Source organism: Talpa occidentalis, unplaced genomic scaffold, assembly GCF_014898055.3.
Source record: "Talpa occidentalis isolate TD23 unplaced genomic scaffold, MPIMG_talOcc4v2.1 talOcc4.4, whole genome shotgun sequence".
Taxonomy (NCBI): domain Eukaryota; kingdom Metazoa; phylum Chordata; class Mammalia; order Eulipotyphla; family Talpidae; genus Talpa; species Talpa occidentalis.
Window position 1 is genome coordinate 112,223,043 of NW_023604295.1, and position 22,481 is coordinate 112,245,523.

General features: G+C 36.4%; 1 protein-coding gene across 2 annotated transcripts in view; it reads left to right on the forward strand.

Annotated features, from left to right (window-relative positions):
* The window catches only part of UNC5D (unc-5 netrin receptor D), a 726,786-nt gene that overhangs the window by 129,534 nt on the left and 574,771 nt on the right, over window positions 1-22,481 (forward strand). For both annotated transcript variants that reach the window (XM_054700868.1, XM_054700869.1), the window contains exons 3-4: window positions 14,975-15,044; window positions 17,383-17,497. The gene's annotated coding sequence lies outside the window, so the exon portion shown is untranslated. The remainder of the gene's footprint in view (window positions 1-14,974; window positions 15,045-17,382; window positions 17,498-22,481) is intronic.

The following is a 22,481-nucleotide window of genomic DNA, read 5'->3' on the forward strand; positions in this document are numbered from 1 at the left end:
TTGCAGCTGTTCCACAGTTCTTAGATAGTCTGTTCTTTTTTTTTTTTTTTTTTTTTTTTCAGTTTTCGAAGTTTCTATTGCGGTATCCTCAAGTTAAAAGATTCTTTCCCCAGCTATGTCCAGATTGCTAATATGCCCATCAGAGGCATTCTTCAGTTATGTTACAGTACTTTTGATATACAATGTTTCTTTTTGGTTTTTTTTTCCATATAAGTTCTGTCTCTACTTATATTAACCATCTGTTCTTGCATGCTGTCTACTTTATCCATGAGTGCCCTTAGCATATTAATCACAGTTATTTTAAATTCCTGTTATGACAGTTCCAATGACACTGCCATATCTGACAATGGTTCTGATGCTTGCTCTGTCTATTCAAATGGTGGTTTTGTCTTGTAGTGTGTTGTGTGAAGTTTTTCATGATATCCAGTCATGATGTAATGAATGGAAGAAAATGTTGCAGATAGACATTTAGTAATGTGGTGGTAAGATATCAGAGCAGGGGAAACATTGTTTAGCCCTATTGTTAAGTCTAGTCTTTTAGTAACTCTTTCCCGCTGGGGTCTGAACTCCATGAGCGTTTTTCAACAACCTTCCCTCGAAAATTAGGTGTTAGGTATACTAGGTTTGCAACCCATTTTTTTTTAAAGGCAAAGTATACGGACAAATATCTTGCCAAATACAGATCTCACAGAATATAAAAAGGTAGTTCGTTCATATGTTAATAATTAGCCATTAGGGCAATATTAGTTAAAACTGTAATGAGTTGCCACTATACATTTAGAATGGCTAAAAGTTAAGAAAAATAATAAGGCTAACAATACTGAATGCTGGTGAAGATACACAGACACAAAAGCATCCATCTTTTGCCAGTAGGATTGTAAAATGGTACAACATTGAAAAACAATTTGGAAATTTCTTTTAAGATTAAACGTGTTCTTATCACAACTACCCAAAAATATCAGTACTAGGTATTATCCAAGAGAATTTAAAATATATGTTCACACAAATTGTCTGCATGAATGCTTATAAAAACTTTATTCTTAATTGCACAAGTCATAACCATCTAAGAGAAAGAGACCACACTCAAAATAATGCAATATGTGTCAATCCATTTATATGACAGTCCATAAAAGGCAGTTATTATAACAGAGAAAATAGATGAAGGGTTGCTGAAGGTTGGGGAGATAATTATCTGGGTGTGATAGAGCATTTAATGGTGGTGGAAATATTCCACATTTTGATCATAGTGGTAATTTCACAATTATGCATATGTCAAAAGTTCGTAGAACTAAATATCTAAAAATGTTAAATTCATTGTATGTAAAATATGCCAAAAAGTCTTAACTTTTTCTAAAGTTAGTCATTAAAGAACAGAAAATTAAGTGAAACCTATGTATAAAGGAATTTCTGAATAAATTATGATATATCAGTATCACAAAATATATTGAGATATATATATATATATATATATATACCGATATATATCAGTTGACTCAAATAATTTCTACAAACCACTGAGTGGGAAATGCACTATGCAATAACAATATAAATGTAAATGTTGTTCTCCCCAAAAACACTATAATACTGATACATAAAAAATACTTATAATTTAAGAAAAATTTCTAGGAATAAAAGAGGATCTGGATATGCAAAATAATAAGCAAACTCTGCCCAGGAGCATTGTCACAAAATGACCAGTATTGCAACACACCCAAGTAAAGTCAGGGAAATACTCTGACACTGCTGTGATGGAGGGGTAGGAGAGGCGAAGGGCAGCTGACATGAGACTCATCAAAGACTGATTCAAAGATAGAAGACAGTAAAGCAAGGTAAAATGGACAGAAATAGTGGTAGAAAAATAATTGTTTTGTTTTCTCCATGAATGATAAATTTGGCAGAAAAAGAAATAAAGAATTTAGAAAGCTCAAAATAACATCAATAATTAAATGTCATATGTAGTGGGTACAGATCGAATTCTGTCATGAAAATGAAGGATTTATTTTCCCTTGAAGTATTAATGAAACCTTCAAAAAAATTGAGCCTATAATACGCCATAAAGAAAACTTTAATACTAGATCCAGAATAGAAGAAGTCGCAACTGTAGTCTCTGAGTATATTGCAATATAATTAGACATTCATATGGGGAAACAGAAACACTATCACTTTTCCCTTTAAAAATAGTTTTGTGTTAAAGAGAAAAATAAAAATAGAATTTACAGAACATCCAGAAATAATAATATATTACACATCAGATCTTATAGGATGTAACTAGAACTTTGTTTAGAAAGAAAAAAAAATTATGGTCTCAAATTAAAAGATTAAAAAAAAGATTGAGTGTCGAAATAAGAATGGATACAATTGGTAGAATTAATAAATTAATCCAGGAGCTCTTCTTGGAGAATAGAAAAAACAATCTCAAAGATGTAACTATGGATATAGATATCTATATATAAACATAAGACATTATATACATGTATATGTATATTTTTATACAACATTTCAGAAGGTTACACACTGTATAAGGTCATTAAACATTATTAAACAAAAGGGGGTGTATGTATTCAGTGTACTCTTATTTGATCATAAAATGTGATAAGGTCCTAATTAATGCTACAACATATAGGAACCATAAAAACATTAGGCTAATTGAAAGAAAAATAGGATTCGATGATGTCCCTTATATGAGGTACCTAGAATAGGCAGATTCTTAGGAAACAAGAAAGTGAATTAGATGTTGATGGGTACAGATTTTCTCTTTTGGGGTGATGAAAATATTTTGAAAATCAGTAGCAGCAATGGTTGTACAACATTGAAATTAATACCACTGAACTCTAGTCTTAAAATAGTTTGGCTAATTTATGTTATTTTATGTTTATATTCTTGTTCATTTTTGTATAATATTTGATTTCTCCCCTCAGGTATAATGCCCATAAAATTCCCACCCCCAGATCACCTGTGAACTGTCACCATAATGTCTTGTGTTCTTTCCTCCCCCTTTTTGACCCCTCTTATTCATTTTAAATATATCAATTGTTTGGTATATAACTATTTTTAAAAATCAAAATGGCAAAATTACAGAGCTGGGGAACAGATTAATTGCTATTGTGAATGGTAAGAGGTGCGTGACTATAAAAGAATATCATAGGGAGTCCCTTTCTGATGATTGACCAGTTCTGTATCCTGATTGTGAAGGCAGTACATGCATCTACACTGGTCTACAGACCAGTTCTGTATCCTGATTGTAGATGCAGTACATGCATCTACACATGGAATTAAATTGTACAGAAATAGACACATACAAAACACATGTATAACCAAGATGAAAATGCATACATTGTGCAAAAATGAAAAATGATGTAAAAATATATAAAATAAAATATAAAAATGCACATACATGTAAGATTTTTAATATGAATAAAGCATTTAGTTATAAGTATCAGGCTAATGTGAAATTCAAGGTTTTGACATTTTACTAGTTACAAAAAATGTTGCCATTAAAGGAAACTTGGTGAAGGATATATAGGATTGCACTATATACATTTATATGTATATTTGTACAAATACACATGATAGAGAACTTTAATACCTGATATTTAATCAGTTTTGTTAAAAATTCCATTTGTACTGCTTTTTGTAACTTTTTTTAGGTAACATTGGTTTACAGTACTGTTTATGAATTGGGATATATGTTCATACCTCTTTTTTTAAAGATTTATTTATTTATGCAGACAAGAGCTGGGTACAGGCCACAGGTACAGGGGGTGAGAAGATTCACCAGAGACAGAGTGGGGAACAGAACAGGCAAAGTGACTGAAGTACACTGCTGAGGGGAGTAGCAGGCAAGTCAGGAGAGATCTGCTGTGCCATGTGGGTAGCTCCCTGGCCAGCCTGGGATCAAACTGGTGTTGCAATGGCTGCAGATAGCATCATAGTTGCAACTTAACCCCTTGTGCCACCAGGTAGGCCCAGTTCATACATCTTGATATGTGCTATCACACCATGCCCACCGCCAAAGCACCCATAATACTTCATCATAGAGCACTGTGCTCTCTTGCTACCTAACCCTACCCTTCTTCTCTAGTAGCTTCAACCCTGTATTCATATTTCTAGGGCTTGTTTTGATTTATTTTTTACTCTTTCTTTGTTTTGTTTCTTTATATTCCACACATAAGTGAATAATCCAGTATTTGCCTTTCTCCCTATGACTTTTTTCACTTAACCTAATGTCCTGCAATTTCATCTACGTTTTGCAAATCTTCAATTATTGTCAGCTGTCTATGGTTCCATTCATATGGTGCTCTCAAGTTAAGATGTCAATCCTAAATCCCAAACACGGTGGCCAAAAATACCTATTCAGCATCTCTCTTGGCTTTTTAATATATATTCTACATCAACTGTTAAGGACTGAACTTCTGCTCATTTTTGCCAAATCTCCTTTCTTCCTTCTTGGACCAACCCATCTAAACCAACGACAGTTTTCTTCTTTTAGTGCGCAAAGCAAAATTATTTGAGTCATCTTCGACTTTTGACATTTTCTTATTCTACATATCCAGGGTACCAAAAAATCCTATTGGTCCTACCTTCAGAATATATATATCCCTTTTCCAACCAATTTTTCATGTCCCACTCTGTTTTCATTCTGGTATTAATCACAATCATCTTTCTGCTGGGTTTCTACAGTTACCTGCAAAGTCTCCCCAATTTTACTTTTATTCTCTACCATAAGTTTTCAGCAAAGCAGATACAGTCATTTTTTAAAGCATAAGTCACATTATTTAATTTCCCTTCTCAACATCATAACTCAGAGTAAGCCAGTGTGTTGATTTTCAGGATCATACTTACCTGATTTCCACTGACCTCAACTCCTTACACTATTCCCCTTCCCTCATTGGGCTTCAGTTTTGATATTTCTCTGATATTTCAGTTGGACAGTAGTATACTACTGTACCTACTTCAAGTCCTTTTTCAAATGTTAGATTTTTAATGAGTCACCCCTACTCTCTGCAATCCTAATGTTTTTTTTTTCATTATTTCATAGCATTAGCCATCTTCTAGCACACAAAACACAATAGTTATTCATTGTATGTATAGCTCATTTTTTAATCTAACCCTATAAAAGTACAACCTCCAAGGTTGTCTGTTTTATTTATTGATTACATTCTAGATTGAATTTTAAAATATTGTCTAGTACACATTAGGCAATAAGTAGATATTCCTTCACCCCATAAATATATATATTAGTTAATTTCAAACCTATTACCTAAGTATTATTAGAAAAAGCCATGTGATGTACTTTCTATTGATTGAACTGAATATCCACCATACAAGGTCGATGCTATTTTGTTTCTTTAATATCACCAGATATCCTTAACTTAAACTATGAACAATCCTCACTTCCCCTTTATGTCTATCACATTCCATTTATGCTTCCTTATTTTTTCATTTAGACTCCACCATGGCTGTCTAAAGTCCCAGTTACTGATTGTGTTGACATCCATATTTAAACAGAAGTATCACCATATTTACACCCTTTAAAACCTATATGACAATTCACAATATAAACTTCCTTTAATAACTACGGGTTCCCTAAACCTGCTTTTACCAGAGATGAAATTCTGTAACTGATTTTTTCCCTCTCCTTAAACTTTTTTTAGCTGACACACTAAATTGATGCAAGTCATGTGATACACTGGCATATGAATCTGCCATCCGTCTTGATACATCCCAATTCAATGTGTCAGCTGAATTCATTTTCAAAAGCCCTGCAGCTCCACAGAAATGCAGCTTTTGAAAGTCACATAAAAATAATAAAAGATTTCAGGTTGGATATTAACTTCTAAAACACCATAAGCAATAAAAGGGGTTCCTCAACATGAAGAGCTTTATACCTCTCCCTCCTAATTACACTTGCCACCCTACAATGATGGTCAGAATATGGTGAATCTATCTTGGACCTCTTCCAGGTTCTGTTTTTACAGTGACCCTGAAATATTTATTATAAAGTTATCTCAGTCATACATACAGACCTCAAAGCTGACTAGAATATAGTTAATTGTAACAACGAACTGCTGTTCTACTTGCAGTAACAAAATCTCTCCAGCCATCCCAAATGTACTGTGTAACTGACAGATGTATGTTTCTTGATGTAATAGAAATATATTGTGAAATAAGTTATAACATCTTAAATATTCATTACTGGCTCTGGATTTAGTTACAAAGGGTCAGTCAGCATTTCTTTGTCAGAAAAAAAATGCTTCAAAGAAATGTTTTCATTCTATAATGGTTAATTTTATGTATCAACTTGATTAGACCATAGTACCCAGATATTTGGTCAAACACTAGTTAAGGTGTTACAATGGAGGTATTTTTAAGATGAGATTGACTTTTTTAATTTAAATTTTATTTTTATATTCCCCATACAATTACAACCCCCTTATTTTGACCCCAATCCCTCCTTTCCCCCCCCCACCCCCTATTGAGTGTCTCTGGTTCATAGTTGTTTGTTGATTTTGATATTTTCTCTCTTATAGTTATTCTTTATATTCCCCACAATTTTTATGTTTTTATATTCCCCATACAACTACAACCCCCTTATTTTGACCCCAAGCCCTCCTTTCCCTGTCCCCCCACCCTCCATAGAGTGTCTCTGGTTCATAGTTGTTTGTTGATTTTGATATTTTCTCTCTTATAGTTATTCTTTTTCCTGGCCCCTTATTTAAGTTTTCTAGATTCCTGCTATAAGTGAGACCATCCGGTATTTTTCTTTTTCTTTCTGGCTTATTTCGCTGAGCATGTACATATACAACATGGAATATTACTCAGCATTCAAAAAAGATAAACACATGAAATTTGCAGCAACATGGATGGAGCTGGAAGGGATCATGCTCAGAGATTGACTTTTAAATCAGCAGACTTTGAGTAATGTGGATTCCCCCGCACAATGTGAGTATTTGACAACCTCTGCAAAGTGAGCAGATACAGATATAGGGTTGCATAGAGCTATGGATACAGATATGCAGAACCAAAAGGAGATATGGACATACAGTGGTAGCATCTATTGGTTCTATTTCTCTGGAGAACTTTGACAAATACATGTTTAATTCCACTAAGGAAAAAGTTCCAAATTTATATGAAGGGAAGTAAAAATTTGGTTTTGTTTTCCATTCCCCTCTTAACACTAAATTTTTTATCAATAAACCAACCAAAAGTTAATTTGGTCATTTTTTTTAATTAATTAATTTATTTATATAAGAACTGGGGTACAGGCCAGATGCATGGGAGGGTGAGAGAATTCACCAAAGACAGAGCAGGGAACAGAACAGACAGACTGAAGAAATACACTACTGAGGGAGCAGTGGGCATAACAGGAGAGGTCTGCCATGTGGGACCCTTGCCAGCTGGCTGGGATCAAACTGGCACTGCAGAGGCTGCAGACAGCTTCACAGTGCGGCGCTCAACTGCCTGCGCCACCAGGGGAGCCCCCTAATTTGGTTATTATTAATAATCAATGCTCTTAAAAAGGAAAATATTTCCTAATTTGGGGTTACAAAAAAATATATATAACACTTGTCACTATGTTATATGTCATATATTTATAAGTTCTTTATTAAAGCCTCCCTAGTGGCCTAGGGGTTAAGTCTCAGTGCTACCACTGCAACAGCCTGAGTTCAATCCCTGGCTATAGAGTAATCTACATGGCACAGCAGACCTCTCCTGTCTGGCCTGCTGCTCCCCTTAGCAGTGTATTTCAGTAAACCTGCCTGTTCTGCTCCCCACTCTGTCTCTTACCCCCTCACCTCTGGTCTGTCTCCCAGTTCCTCTATATAAATATAAAAAATAAATAAAATTTAAAAAATAAAAAATAAAATTATTTATTAATATAGGTTATTAAGTATCTTTTTTCAGAATAATAGAGAATGCAATCCTTATTTGTTTTTATTTGTTTTTTTGTTTGTTTGTTTTTTGTGAGACCCTCGCCAGAGGCAGGGGAACGAACCAGTGCTGCAGAGGCTGCAGGCAGCCTTGCAGCCCAGCGCTCAACCGCTGCGCCACCAGGGGAGGCCCTGCAATCCTTATTTGACATCCTAAAATGTGTTTTCTTAATAAAAATGCTTGAAATGTTTGCTTGACATTTATTCTCTTTTTTTTTGTTTTGTTTTCCAAAATAACCCATATAGGAAAAATAGTCTGAAGTCCGAGTTTCTCCCTTAGGGGTGGAGAGAAGAGAATGGCCCATTTGAGTTAAGTTTGTTGTTTCTAACCATTAGGAGATAAAATTTGGCCATCTTTGCTTTGTCCTCAGAAACTATAAGAACAAAAAATCATATAAAATATTTAAAATTTCTTTTTGAGCTATAGTTTAACAGAAAACTACAAGTCATCAATATAGAGCATGGTTGTTACAAATGTATCTGAGTTTGAATTTTAGTGTTAACACTTTCTAACCATGCAAGTTTAGAAGTTTAGAAGCAAGTGAGGCAAGTTTTAATTTTCTCTGGACCTCTACTTCTCATCCATAATGAAAGAAAATAACTTATCTTTCCTATGTTATTGTGCCACTTAAGTGAGTTTAATGCATATAAAACTTCTAGAATATAATATAACATCAGTCCATTAGGTTAACATGTATAATTTGAGAGATTCTGGTTTGCCAGTAAAATTAGATGTGGTCTATATACACAGGACAACAATAATTCTATAATAATAATTTTTAAAAAATGAAATCCTGCATTTGCAACAATGTGGATAGACATAGGGCATATTATGCTTAGTGAGATGAGTCAAAGAGAAAAATAAATATTGTATGATTTCATTCATATATGGTATATAGAGAAAGCAAATGAATAAACTAAACCAGCTTTTAGACTATAAGACCAATCAATGGTTACCAGAATGGAAGGGGGAAAGGGGCTGGTGAATTGGATATTAGGGGACAATAGTTGGGTGAAGGATAGAATTGGGCTTTTGTAGATGTCTAGATACATACATGTTAAATATACATATTAAATTTTAACATATAGCTATATATACATTTTAAAGTTTTATCATGCAACTGAAACTACTGGTTATAATATACTGTTACTTCAATTTTAAAAATCAGTTGAAATTAAATACATTTGAGTTCAGTATAATAAACAGAAATAGTTTCTAATTATTTGGTTTCATAACTTTTGTTCAGTCCATGTATTTGAGCCTTTTGACTAATTAAAATGCAAATTCTGTATGTTCATGTAGTGAAGTTATCTATGTTATCACCTTATCTGTAATGTAGCTTTTTAATGGGGGTCCACTGATTTCTCATGATGATGGCAAGTAATCACCTCTCCTAGACAGAGGATGTCCTTCTGAGAATTTTTCTGAGAACATTACCCTTGGGTTTTCATCCCTTTTCTGCTACATTAGCAATCACTAATAGGCATATATTTAATTTTTTCTTCAAATTCATTTTTTAAAAAAATTCTGTAGAATACTTGAATATTTTTCATTGTTCTTGTACCTCTAATCCTACCCTTGTCATATTCATGAAGAGTTGCATTCTTCTTTGTCTTTATATTAACTTCAGCTAATCTCTTCTTTTGTTAATGTCTTCATATCATAATGTCCTATTGTTGGAAGCATTTTACTTCAGTTTCTCTTTAATTTTCATTTTGTTGTGTTTTGTACCTTTTTTCTAGTGGCAGAATATTAAATTAAAAACCACATTCGGTAGTTTTATATGAGTATATGAAACATTTAACAATTACCTGCTAAATACATTAATTGAATCTTTTTTTAGCACATATCTTCCCTATTGTCTCTTTAATTCATAAAATCAAACTAAATTAATATCCTCCACCAACTACTAGAGAGGAATAAATCTTCACCTTTTTTCCCCACTGTATCATTTATACATAAGGTAATTGCCATATGGACATGTTAAAAATCACATCTAAAATTATATGTATGCAGATGTTCTGCAAATACTAGTTTTGGAGAAATATGTTTATTTTCAGAAAATCTGGAACTTCAGACACGTTCCATCTTTATTTAATAGAACAGTCCAAACCTTGCTAAAATTATAACTTTCATGATTGATTACATCATTGATCAAACCAAAGCTATTTTGGCGTTAACTTCAGCTAATCAAGCAGGTGTTCTCTATGGTCTAACTGACAGAAGAAAACTTTCTCCGCTGCTTGTGGACTAATCGGGATGTGTGTGGGGATTTTGTTAGTTTGGCTATTTTGTAAAAGCCTTTTTTTCAAAGCAGAAGAAGGAACAATCTTTTAAATTAAAAAAAAAATATATATATATATGAGTTTCACATACCAGATAAGTGCTTTGGTACAATGAATTCGAATATACATAATCTGCATTCTTCTTTGAGTTGGTAAATATAAATCATTTTCTGACATTAATTTCAGTCCTGTTTTAAGGGAGCATATCTGACTCCCTTTCAGCGAAATATCAGCAATCCACTGAAAAATAAGCTACTCATAAACCAAGATCTGTACCTATATGTATAATTCAATTTCTTACTAAATCTTGGCTTGGCCAAGTAAAATGTCAATAAATATATTTTTTAATTTCTTACATCATTGTTCATTTTTATAAAATGGTAATATAGAAAGTTACATCCTAGCAGTATGCCAAACTTTGAGTGATTTACAATGAGAATCTCTTCAGTTACATCCACATAGAATTTACAGGATTCCTCCAATTAATTGTGCCTTATATCCTTAACTTATAAGAGAATAAAAAGAGAAAGAAATAAAAGAAGGGAGAAATGGGAAAATCATAATCTTTGATCTGTCTTATACCTGAGAATCTCTCAAATTGACATAGGGTCCAAATTTACCTTAGGAAGTATGACATCAGAAGAAAAATTTAATTTTTGTTCTTCCCTAATGTTTTCACTAGTTCTGCTTTAAATAAACCCAAAAGATACTTAAGAACAGAAACTTAGTTGAGAAATATATAAGCGTTCCCCTGTTCATTGCAGCATAATTCACAATGCCCAAGGTATGGAAACAACCTAAATGCCCATGGACAGATGAGTGGCTAAAGATGACCTATAAATGAATAATGGAATGCTATTCAACTGTCCAAAAGGGTGAAATCTGCCATGTGCAGCAACATGGATGAACCTTGAGTCTATTATGCATAAGTTAGATGGAGAAAGAAAGACATGATTTCATTCAATGTAATATATAGAGAAACAAAGCTAATGACAAAACAAAATAGAAAACACACCCTTAGACTCTAAGAACAAAACAGGGATTTTGGGAAGAGTGGTGGGTAAATTGGATTAAAAAGGTGTCAAGTATGGGGCCTCCCTGGTAGTACGAGGGGTTAAGATGCAACTTATAAAGCTATCTGCAGCCACTGCAGCACAAGTTCAATTCCTGGCCAGGGAGCAACCCCCATGGCGCAGCAGATCTCTCCTGACTCACCCGCTGCTCCCTGTTAGCAGTGTATTTCAGTCTGTCTGCCTGTTCTGTTCCCCATTCTCTCTGGTGAATCCTCTTACCCCCAGCACCTCTGGCTTACACCCTAGCTCTTGTATGCATAAATAATTTTTTTTTTAAGAAAGTATGAAAGATGGAAACTATACTTTTGGTGGTGAATTTAACTTTGTATATATAGATTTTGATGTATAATGATGCACACCTGAACCTTATATGTTACAGTCTGATGTACTTTAATAAAATAAAATATTTAAATAAACAACCTTAAAGGAACATTAGAAGTTATAAGTTGCGAAACATTTCAGCTTTAGAAGTTTAGAAGGAAAAGGGATTAATGTCCAATACTACCAAGGGTTGACCATCAGGATAGAAAAGCTGAGGAAATACTTGTTTTGAGCCCTGGTTTGTTTTTAGCAGCAATGAGCAGATCAGCCTTGACTCTCCCCTCCCTAGTTTCTGGCCCATGACCTGCTACTAATCTCTGTCCAGGTAAACCAGTCACAGCCAAAGAAAAGCGGTACTGACAACACCTACTGAAGACAATGCTGTTAATACCATACTAGAGCTTCATGTATTCTACTGATTATCTTTCCTTACATCACCTCACTTTTATCCTCTCAATAAAACTATAAAATGAGCATTATAATGTTGATTTCATAGCCAAGGGAATGAAGGCTCAAGGATCACATGATCTCCAGAGACTAAACAATTTGTAGGTGAGCTGGAATTCCAACCCCATCTTCAGATTTCAATTAGTAGTTCTTTCTCTATTCACCAGAGTGAAGAAGGTGACTCATTGAAATGACAGCGAAAGGTCAGAAAGGATAAGGGCTGAATAAGCTGCCATTTCTCCTTCCTGTGTGTGACAAATTCAGAATAATATATACAGGCCTACAGAGGCATTTACAAAGATATTTACAGATCCAAGATGCTGGATCTCTAAAGAGGGGAGAACATCTCCAGAGACAGTAACCTGGCCATGTGACAATTGTTTGTCTCCTGTATCCATGGAGAATGAAGGAGCAGTGATGAATTTATGCTCACAAACAACCATTGAAAATAACAAAGAGCCAAAACAATTTATTTTTGTGAGTGATCCTTGCCAGATGGGACAATTACTGACCTTTACTGAAGCCACAAAAATGTTGAGCTGTATACATCTGTGTTTCACCTTAGAAATTCACAATGAGAATTAATAACAGCTTTCTTGACAGTAGGAAGGGTGAAGGGACTTTGATTTTACAGCAGGGAATTGGCAAGCCATTACCATTTCTGAGGCTCTCATGCATTATGCTAGTGACACAATTTTCCAGAGTTAGGAAAAGCTGGCTTTTCTAAGTACTGGAAAGAAAGCTCCTTCCCAGGTAAATTTTCAGCTGCAGGCAAATCTAACCCACAATATCACTGTAGGGTAAAGAAAATATCAGGCTTTTCTGCCCTTCCGCCATCAGGATAGATGATGGATCCTTGTCCTGAATGCATGCCTGATGGTGGGCACCTGGAATAGGGTGTGGGCATAGGTAGATGGGATTCAGCTGAGCTAAGACTGTGCTTTTAAGGGCGGCGTCACGGGGGGACGCCAGCAGCACCAGCACCAGCAGCAGCAGCAGCCGCAGCCGAAGCCGAAGCCGAGAAGCAGCAGAACGAACGCTAGAGAGCCCAGATAGAGTGAGGACTTGCTGGGGGCTGGGAGGCCTGCCAGCCTCCCAGCCCCCCAGCCAGCACCCCTGCCTGCCATATGCCTGGTGAACCCCAAATAAAAAACCTGCAAAACTACTGAGGACTCTGACTCCTCCTTTACCCGGTCTGCATGGGATCAGAAAACCTGCACCTGTGCCCAGTCCTGCCATTACAATTGGCGTATGTCGGCAAGATCCATGCAGACGGGTATTGGAGCCCTCCGAAGACCTGGAGGGACTAAGGAGAACAGACTTTGCCTGTGACGACGCTGGAGGCACCATGGCGGTATAGAAGATGGATACGTCCACGAGCTACAGGATGAGACCTGGCGTGAAGGAGACGCCCGAAAGGACCAGCCAAAGACACCGGAAAGGACCAGCCAACGACACCGGATAGGACCAGCCAACGACACCGGAAAGGACCAGCCAATGACCCCTGAGGCAGCAGGCCATTGCTGAAGCAGGGAGAGGCCAATGGACTGATAGACTGATTAACTGATGATTTTGGACTGACAATCCCGCCAGAAGGCGGAGGACCTTAGCAGGTTATGTTTATTTTTTGAGAATCTGGGGGTGGCCAGTGGGCCTAGATGGCCAAAAGCAGCCTGTGTATGCCCAGTGGCCAGGTGGAGGAGAAAAGCCAACTAAGGTGGCAAAAGCTGGTACTGATGCTAAGTTGAGAAGCCCTAAAGCGGCTGTTAAGCAGCCTGGGTATGCTGAAGCCCTGTGAGTCTCGTAAAATCACCTATGGGTGATGCCCTGCTCATTCTTGAGTGAGGGTGAGGAGCTGAGGAGCCCGTCCTTGGGGGACGGGTGGGGAATGTGGCTTGGGGTGGAGCCAAGCCAAATGCAAAGTTTGGATCCCCAACCCATGTGCTTGTGCAGTGGGTTGGCTTGAGAGCAGGGGTCTGTGAGTCGCATGGGTGGCCATGAAGGCCGAGTGTTGGAGCGACTGCAGACAGAAACCCTGAGGGTTGGCGATTACCCCCAACAGAATAAAATTGCCAATCCCAGAGCTAGTGCATCCTGGGGGTGGATGCTGTGTGTGCCTTGTAGCCGAGACTACAGCCAGAGAAGGCCAGGAAGCCTGACGGCTCCTGGTGTGTTATAGCAGATGCCGTGTGTGATTTCCCCTCCCTCGTATGAGCAGTGCCTTCGGCAGCAGATTTGGTGGCTCATCTGCTGGTACCAATAATTGTCTTTTGCACTTGGTTGGTGCCCTGCCTGGACTTATTTGTGTTCTGTTGTATTTTGTTATGTTGTATTTTGTTATTTGATGTATTTGCTTTTGTGGGCCATGGCTGCATTGTTTGTTTGCTTAGAAAATTGTGTATATATGTATAGACTGTATGGCAGAAAACCCTGAGGGGGTGGACTGTAGGGTAAAGAAAATATCAGGCTTTTCTGCCCTTCCGCCATCAGGATAGATGATGGATCCTTGTCCTGAATGCATGCCTGATGGTGGGCACCTGGAATAGGGTGTGGGCATAGGTAGATGGGATTCAGCTGAGCTAAGACTGTGCTTTTAAGGGCGGCGTCACGGGGGGACGCCAGCAGCACCAGCACCAGCAGCAGCAGCAGCCGCAGCCGAAGCCGAAGCCGAGAAGCAGCAGAACGAACGCTAGAGAGCCCAGATAGAGTGAGGACTTGCTGGGGGCTGGGAGGCCTGCCAGCCTCCCAGCCCCCCAGCCAGCACCCCTGCCTGCCATATGCCTGGTGAACCCCAAATAAAAAACCTGCAAAACTACTGAGGACTCTGACTCCTCCTTTACCCGGTCTGCATGGGATCAGAAAACCTGCACCTGTGCCCAGTCCGGCCCCTACAATATCACTCTCTCCTTTTCACAGGGAGACCACAGACTGAGCAGGAAATAAAGGAGATCTCCTGAGGTCATCTGGTCCATGCCACAGCTGAGAAGTAAGAATTGCCTCTAGTTCAAAACTTGGCCCAAGTCATAGCCCTACCTCTTATCCATCAACCAAGTTGCCTAGAAAGCACAGTTCTGTATAGATTCTATAGAAATTCCCAAAGACAACCTCAACTAATTAACATAAGATTTAACCCATTCTGTCTTAGTCCCCCTGAAATTATTCCTCTTTCCCCCCCTTTTTTAAAAATATTCTAATCTTGTTCACTTGTAGAATGTGTGGACTTGTGTGTTATCTTGGGACATGAGTTTGTCTTCAAATACCAGTTCTCCTACATACTAGCCTCTCTTCTATACCTATTTAGTGGTGATAATGCCAATTGAATTTTAGAGTGATTGCGATTATAAGAATAATATGTATAAAACACTTAGCATATTGCCTAGCACATAGCAAGTGTTTAATAAGTAGTAACTCTACAAGCAGCATAGGAATATATGTATACCACAAAGAAAAATGAAGACTAAATAAATCTCATACACCTTTAAAAAAAGGGAAAAAAAAGAACTCCTAAAAAGATTAAGTCACAACTGAATTCTAATTCTTTTAAAATTCTTCTGAAAAATTTTTAATAGTTTTAGAAATATTGAATGGAGCTGTAGTACTGTAGAGACAGGAAGGACACAGAGCAGGTTTTCTATGATCCAGCAGACCGGGTAAAGGAGGAGTCAGAGTCCTCAGTGGTTTTTGCAGGTTTTTATTGGGATTACCAGGTACACAGCATGCAGGGGTGCTGGGGGGCCGGTAGGCTGGCAGGTCTCCCAGCCCCCAGCAGGTCTTCACTCTGGGCTCTCCGGCCTTCTCTCGGCTTCTGCTTCTCTTGCTTCTCTCTCGGCTTCTACTGGCTTCCCTGTGATGCCGCCCTTAAAAGCACAGTCTTGGCCCAGGTGAATCTCATCTACCTATGCCCACACCCTATTCCAGGTGCCCGCCATCAGGCATGCATTCAGGACCACAAGGATCCATCATCTATCCTGATGGCGGGAGGGCAGAAAAGCCTGACATTTTTCCTTACCCTGCAAGTACTATGTTCATAGTCCAATTTACATCTCTTCCATCTGCTCAGTCCCATCCCGTACTCAATGTTAACTCTCCTAATTGAACTCGTTAATACTATTGACTTGGAGAAAGAAGATAGCAGCCAATCAGGACATGGAAGGCAAGGATTTCTGCACATTGTCCTCTATAATTTAAGTTCTATAATTTAAAGAACTCAAATGTCTTATAGACTCAATGGATGATTCATAGCAATGTCAGCTTGGTTTCCCATAGGGTAGAATTCAATGATATAATCACACATGTGGAATACAACTTCACATACTTGAAAAAGAGAGCAAAGCTAGAATGTATTCCTTGTTTGAAGTTAATTAAAGTGGTAGTGAAACAGCCCATAAAACACTGTCTATAGCCAACTAATTCTACCATAGTAAGGATGTTGATTTATCTTGCTTCTCGTGCATATATTTTTTCAAGGGATCTTTTTTTCCTTGAATTAAGAGAGACAATGGCTCTGCTACTCAAATAAACAAGAGTGCCTTTTTGTGTGTGAAAAACTACCAGGGGCACTTAAAAACAGATTTCAAGTGCTTACTGAAGGTCTTTTTAAAGGTGCTCACTTCAGGTTACAGAAAAAGGGATATCCTGGTATATCCTTCTATATTTTAGTCTTTAACCTTTAGATGTTCACATAATCATTTAGAGAACGAGATTATTTGCCAGTGTTTTAAGGCCATCTGGGATATAAACGAGATGCAAGTCAGCTTTTTGCTATTTATCTCTTTATCTTTTGCTTCCTGCAACCATGAACAGAGTCTGATAGGTTATAAGTCTGTAGGTTTTTTTGAGCAGATATGTAAATATCCATCCCTGTTTTGTAACTTACTAAGGTAGTCACATTTTCTCTTTATATAATCCGGAAGAATCAAGCAACTGCTAGTTGTTTCTTCAACTATGAGCTGATTCTTCTTCCCAAATTTCATATCAAGAATTTTCTCTGAATTCTTTATAATATCAAGCCCAATGGCCTAACTTTTTTTTTATATATCAAATGCAAATTTACTGAGACACATCAAGAGAATGTTTATAGTTACATGGCTAAAAAACATTACAGTAATCAACTTCATAAAATTAGGGGGAAAAGCTGTATAACAAAATGGTCTTTCATAAACTATTAAATGAACATATGCTATAGACAAACCAATTTTATATTTGAAGCAGCTTATAGCACCAACATGTTGGCAGGACCAGTAGAGGGGTGGGCATTGGACTGAGGCATCTGAGAGCAGGGAGGGATCTCAGCCATCATCTACTAAAAGCCTCTCATTTTTCAGATGGTGAAATGGAGGCCCAGAGAGAGGAACTGCTTTGTCCAAAGTCACATGATACAGCGACACAGGATTGGCTAGAAAATGATCCGAGGCTAAAATCTAGGCCGCCCAATTTTAGGTAAGTGCTCTATTTCAATATACATATAATTCTATTTGAGTCAATGTAGTTTTTCTTATCAACAGGTCTACCATAGAAGAAATGAACACAATTCAAAAGAAACTAGGTTATTTATTTTACCAAGAAAGGACATGCACTAGAGTTCACTTCTTGGGGGACCTAAGTAGATTTTAAATCAAAATTCAGAGGAATCACTCAAATGATACTAGCTTAGTTGTAAATTGGTTGAGGAGAAGGCAGCTAGAGGGAAGTTTTGGCACATCCTCCATGATCTAACCTATGCCTAAAAATTACTAAATCATTGGTATTTTTTTTGATAGTTTAAAGATTAGTAAAACACAAAACAGTCCAAACAGAGAGGAAGCAAATCAGGTCTTTAAAAGATAAGTATGGCACTTCTGAATTGAATAAGGTAAGGAAATTTAAAAAATAGCTAGAACCTATGGCTTGTAAACTGCCTAGTATACAAAGTGTTTTCTCTATAAAAAACTGGAGTCATGAAGTTCTGTCTAGCAAATCTTATGGTCCTGAGGCCAATGGCCTAACTTTTTTCTTATTACCTTGCTAGCATTCACATTTGGAAATTACACACACACACACACACACACACACGGTATTGTGCTATGTGTTTTGTAGATGCTATTATTATTCCCATTTTATTGATGAGAAAATTATTGTTAAAGAGTTTTATCAACTTGATGAAAGCTGAATTGTAGGAACAAAACTGAAAGATAGCTCATTTATTCATTATTACACTGTGTTGCCTTAATCATTAAAATTATTCAAAATTATAAAGAGAGAAGAAACTTAGAGAATATTGAATCCAATTACTTCATTTTACATATGCACATGGGGGAAACTTAGTGAGATTAAATATTTGACCAAAGGTTTCAAAGTTAGGCAGACCTAAATTAGAAACCATATAATCCAAAATCAAGTCTGCTGCTCATTTCACAATCTAGAATGAACAATCTACTGCCTAATTCAATTAAATTGAAAAACAGTTTTTCAATGCTTGTATTCATTGCTAATTGATTCCACCCTTTTCCTATTTTCCTATCCCTTTATCTCTCCTGTTCCCCTTATTCTCAAATGTTTCTGTCTTAGCCAATCTTCAATTCTCCACCTTTCCTCTATTCAGCCTCTCTCCAGCAGTACATGATGGTCTTGAACTCCTTTTCTTCTTACTCTTGTCTGCTTTTCATATATATAACTGCCCTTTTTCAATCTCCCTCCTTAACTCTCTTCCTCTAGAACTCCTTATAATGTGTTGTCCCAAAACATTTCGTCCATGGTCTTCCAATCTTTATCTCAATCATTACTTTGTCTATACTGCCACCTTTATACTAATGATTCCTAAATCTGTAACTCCACCCTAATATTCAAACTAAACCTTAATACTACCTGCAGAATATTTCAGTCAGCATAAAGTATCCATAGAACACTAATTCAACATATCCAACCTGGAACTTGTTTTGTTTTGTTTTGTTTTTCTTTCCCTCAGACTTGCTTTTAAATTATTATTATTATTTTGGTACATAGCACTAATCATTACAGCATAAACTAAGCCAATTGTTTGCCAATATCCATCTTCTTCTGTTCCATAGTGTCATCCTGCTAGGCTAAATTTCTTGACTCTCGGAGGTTACATGGATCGTGTGACTGAGATCTGTCTAGTGGAATATGAGTGAAAGTAATATGCACATTCTTCTGACTCTGATCCCAAAGTCTTGTGAACTATTCCATTCTGTTTTTCTTTCTTACTTTACCTGTTGGAAAGAAAATAGACTCAACCTATGAAGATCCTGCAAGGTTTTTGGAATTCACAATGAAGGAGAATAAGTGCTTGTGTTACTTAATGGTTCAGAACTGGGCACTTATCTGTAAGCTCAAATTAGGATATGATTGGGTATAAAATGCATCATTATTGTGTTCAATCATGATTAACTGAGGTTATCACAGCAATGAGCTTACCCTGACCCATCACCAACCTTGCAAGTTTAGTCATTAATGACTTATTTACATATTCACAATCTCAGTTATTCTATGTACTTTTATCTCTTTATTTTTTACCACTATTGTCTCAATGTAATTGTTTCCATTTACTCTCATGTCTTCATGTATTTTACTAAAACTAGTACAATTTATTCTCAGTTATTCTTGACTTCAAATATCTTGTCAAATTCAATTCCTCTACTGTCTTTCTTCCTAAAGTCAGGGCAATATCTAAAATATCAATGCTGGGCCTACCTGGTGGCACTTCCCCAGTGGCGCAAGGGGTTAAGACGCAGCACTATGAAGCAATCTGCAGCCTCTGCAGCCAGAGTTGGATCCCTGGCCAGGGAGGTGACCCACATGGTGCCACAGACCTCTCCTGACTTGCCCATTGCTCCCCTCAGCAGTGTATTTCAGTCGATCCGCCTGTTCTGTTTCCCACTCTGTCTCTGGTGAATCCTCTCACCCTCCCACACCTCTGGCCTGTACACCTGTACACCTCTTGTATGCATAAATAAATCTTTAAAAAAATCAATGCTTAAAATAATTTTATGATCTTAGGTGATTGGTCAAAGGGCTATAATTCCAAAATCCTTATCATAACACTCAAGCATCTTTGACAAATTTCTTCTTTGTTTTTGCCGCTCCAAATTTTTGAGCATTTTACTCAAGCTGTTCACTTCTTCCATAACTTTAAGAATTTTAATCTTTTTTGTTTTTTCTTCACTATCAAACTTCTAACATTCTTCAAGACCTAGAATAACATTCTCTATATATTTGCTCAATTCCAAGGTCAGGAACGATTCCTCTAAATTTTGTATATGTAACTGTTATATCACATTGCTAACCTTAGTTCTAAATATGCTACTATCATCACTCAAATCCAAATATCAAAATATTTTTCAAACATTTACTACTTCTTTAGCCCAAGTTTTTTACTTAAAGGAAGTAGCTAATAAATATTTGGCAAATGCTTAAGGAAATGGGAGAATATACATTATATAAAATGAAATATGTTAGCATTGTTTTCATTTGTGAAACACATTGCTAAACACAAGTGTTTATAAAAATGGTTGATGGTATATTTTGATTTCAAAATGATTCTGCTTTCAAATTCCAATATTTTGGAATGACTTCTTTCTATATATTCCAATTCATCAAAGATATATTGTTATATTTTGTAGTATTCATTTATCTCAAATCTTGAAGAGGTTGTAGTTCAAAGCTGCCTTTTAACTTTGCTCTCATATTTTATGACATATTTTAATTTTTTTCTTAGACTAAGAAGAATAAAATCATTTATCCTGGAAAATGCATAAGAGATCAAAGTAAGATACCTCTGAAGAGTACACTTAGGAATTAAGAGTAGTAATATTACTATATAATCACTGCAATTCATGTATCTTTTAAAGTCAAAAAAATCTGCCTGTGCTTTTCAAGACCATCAGTGATCATTCCTTCTTATAAACTCATAAAACAAGTTGCACCATTCATTTGTTAATGAACCAATACCTTATTTAATGTGCTGTATTGTTGCTTGCTACTATTATTTAATCTCCTATTGTTTAATTTGAGTATTCATACATCTTACCTCCTTGCTAGATTTAAACTCTTTTTGCATAAAATTGTACTAGAAAATTAGTGGTATATTCCATATTCAAATAATAATTCAAATAATAAGGTAGTACTAGGAAATTAGTGGTATATTCCATCTTCAAATAATAATTCAAATAATAAAATTTTGCATTGCTTTGTTTTAATCCTTAGAATACACAATGAAATTTTGATGCTTATTATTATGCTATATTGGGGAATAGGGTTAATTTCTTTCCCTTAGTTTGACTAATTTAATTCCATGTTATATGTTTGGCCTTTGGTATCCATTACTTTTGTGATAGTGATGAAAACACTTAATTACAAGCCCAAAATACTGTGTGTATTTGGATTATACAGGACTGTTTGGTGGGACAATATTAAAAGGAACCCATCTATGATTTATAATATTTTTCTCAGGACTTGAATGTTTAAGCATGCGTGATTCTAGGCTTGGTTCTGGGAAATGACAAGAAAGGGAGGACAAGATTTACTCAGTGTTAATAATAATGGAGTTTAAATGCCAAGTCTGATTTTAACTCACATTTTTTACTATTCTGTGCCTTGGTATAGCCAGCTATTATTTCACACATTTCCTTGTCCATGTTTGTTATATACACTATTAAGAAGGAATTTGCTTTCTTCATGGCTATGTACTTGCCTCAGATTTTTAGGTTCTGATAGTATTTCAATGAGAAAGAATTGAAGGCAAATGAGGACCTGCAGCTAAATCCTTGAGACAATTTAATATAAATAAATGATTGTATGAATCATGTTTATATGGTGACAGTAAACCTGCTCCAACATCACATGTACATAAAAGAGAAGAAGAAATGATCTCTGTTCTTTACCATCAACGGGTAAAGAGCAACTGACTGGCTCCTGCTGGAAAATAACCTACCTGTCTTCTTCACCACCTATTTTGAATTTGGGAGGCAGGTAGCAAATGAAAGGGAAAGGGCTCAATCAGAAGCCGAGGAAAGAATTAAGCAGAGCTCTTCATAAAAAAAAAAAAAAAAAAAAAAAAGAGGAAAGATCATCAGGATCAGGATTGCTAGGTATCCCTCTTTTCCCCATAACAACAAAACTGCAAGTGATTCTAATTACATTTGTAATGAAAAGTTAAGGAAGTATTGGTATTCCATTTTTCTTAATTTTCTGCAAAGCAACTTCATTGCACCATTAACACTGCCATAATGCTTTACTAAGCATCCAAGTATTCAATTGGCATCACCCTGCCTGGGGTGTGATATTTTGGAATGTCAGTTTACAACCTGCTCACTCTGGCCTCTGAAGTCCCTAAGCCATTAAGTCTGCTTACAGAATGTAATTTTTATACATTTTTTTAAGATTTATTTATTATTTATACAAGCACTGGGTACAGTCAGAAGCACGG